Raw genomic sequence first — 2560 nt, 5'->3', positions numbered from 1 at the left:
AGTCTGACATTTCAAAATGGCAAATATGCTTACAAGGGCATTGCCTGCGAGCTTCTTGAGACCGGCATGTGTGTACTCTCATACTGGGAGTGCAAACTGGCACCTTTCCGGTTTTGAAAGCCTTTAAGGAGTGTATATCCCCTACCCCCAAAATTCCCCTTCTAGGAAGCTACCCGAAAGAGAACCAAGTACCAAGATTTACTTGACATTATGTGCCTCTTGACGAGAAACGAGAAGGACACAAAAATCTATCTACTACTATTCCCCTAAAGATTTAAACTACTTCGAATCGTGAACAAATCGAAAGTGGAATTCTGAAAGACTTGTATGGTACTTCTTAAAAATGTCAACATCATTATTTTACTTTTCGGGATGGTTAATGACTTAAAGCGTGACTTTATGTCATATTACAAAAACATAACCGAACACCCAGTAGGCAGGATGATGTTAGGTCCAGGAGCACCCTATCCCTACCCTGGAGAGCCGGGACCTAGACTCCTCCCCTACCTTTGTGTGGGAACCGCACCTTGCAACGTCCGGGTTGGCAACACTACACGCGTTTCACCAGACTTTCTTCCTGTCTCCGCCAATTTACTTCCCCGAAATATTCCCATCGAAAAAGCCTGCCTCAAGCCCCAAGTAAGTTTCAGGTCCACTCGCTTGGGGCTGACGCCATCTTCGTCTCAACTCTGCTCCCACTCTGCTACAATAAACCTGGCTTAACCCCTTCAGGCCTTGCACGTTCCTTATCCACAACCAGACAGCCAATGCCAATCAGTATAAGACATTCTCTGAAGAGGTTAAGACCAGGGATTCTCGGATTTCTAGTATATCTAAGAATTAAATCTAGTTTGTTTTAAATGCACACTTTCAGGCCAAATCCCAGATTTATTTTAGTGAGACTGGATGGAGTCTAGGAATCTGCAAATTATTGACCAACTCAGTGACTCTGATAAGAGACAAAGAGATTACAATGGAGTTAAGCATGCCTTCATTTCTCACTTCGACTGGATGAATGGACCACGGGTACCAGAGATGAACACTATTAGCGTAATCAGAGGAGAGGCAAGGACAAGCCAAGGTGTTTTATCCTAGATTAAGAGGTTCAGATTAGAAAAGCCCTGAATATCAACCTACAAAACCTGGCGATTAGAATCCTGAAACCACCTAAGGTTTTAGAAAAAGGGAATAATACCATGAGAGTGAGTTTTAAAAGAAGGTTGAGTTCATGGGATGAGTTGTAAAGCTGGAACGTCAAGGAGAAGGTTTAGAATGAGGTGATAAAATGAGTGTCAAGGAGGAGGTACTGACAATAGAAAATAAAGACCAGAAGACATACTGGTAAAAATATTAAACTTCCTTTTTCATACCTAAGGACAGGAAATTAATATTAAACACATTCAAAAATACTCATTACAAACATAATAACCACAGCAAAAACAAAAGTAACAATAAAATAATGTTCCACAGGTGTTTCTGAGGTTTACTTGCATTTTGCTTGAAATTCCATAGGACTTCAACAGCAGTAACTAGTGCCTTCTTTTTATTATTATTTTTAATTGAAGAAATGATTTAATTCACCCCCAATCCCCCATCCGCATCTCTCTCCCCCTTTCCCCCTCCCTCCTCCCTCTGGTGACCCCTGGTCCATTGTCCATGTCTAATGCCTTCTTTTAACAGGGATTTGAGAGGAAAAGTTTCTTTACTTTCAGGAAGAAAAGCCTTTGAAAGATCAGTGTTTGATACCCAGAGCTGCATTCAATTCCTTTTGAAGTTTTCTCTTGTCATTTTATTACTTTTTTTGACAAGCTGAGAGCAGAGTTTTGACCCCTCTGACATGAGTTGTCTGTTTTCATCTTTTAATTTCACATGCTTGGTTTTTTTCTTTTAGATTCTGACCTAATCATTTAACATATGAATCGATTTAGCTGTTCCTGAGCAGCACCACGTTCATTCGACAAAGCCTGTATCTCTGCTTCAAATGCATCGTTGTAGCTGAAAAGGTTTTGTTTCATTACATACTTCTTCATAAAGTAGATGCCCCTTAATTTCCTGTTAATTCTGCCACCAAATTATCTTTTCCTGCCTTTATCTTTTATCTTTTTCTTCCTCTTCCAGTTTCTTAAAATCTTCACCTTGTTGCTTGAGTCGGTTCTCCAAGTCAGATTTTTTTAAAGAGAAGAAACTGTGATTTTTTTAAATTTCTGCTTCCTTAAGTGCTGAACTAGTCTGCAGATCTAGAAGCGCCCCTGTATACTATTGATTTGAGCTCTCAGTTGCACATATCTGAACCATTTTTTCTTTACCCATTTCTCGTTTAGAAAAAGAAGTGCAGCTTGCCGCCAGCATTAATTTAATTTTACATAAACACGCTCTTTGAGACTGAAGCACATGACTGGTTTTCAGTGTGAAAACATAAAAACTGTTCTTGGAGTCATTTCTAAACAGAACTTGTCTTTAATCCTAATGTAACAGAAATGTATACATTAATCAGATTCATCAAATGAATCTCTGGCTAACGACTGCTTGCGAATGATGTTAACATCACGTGTAAAAATGT

This window comes from Pteropus vampyrus, unplaced genomic scaffold (genome assembly GCF_000151845.1).
Source record: "Pteropus vampyrus isolate Shadow unplaced genomic scaffold, Pvam_2.0 Scaffold37, whole genome shotgun sequence".
In the NCBI taxonomy this organism is placed as follows: Eukaryota; Metazoa; Chordata; class Mammalia; order Chiroptera; family Pteropodidae; genus Pteropus; species Pteropus vampyrus.
Note: the sequence above shows the minus strand (reverse complement) of the source record.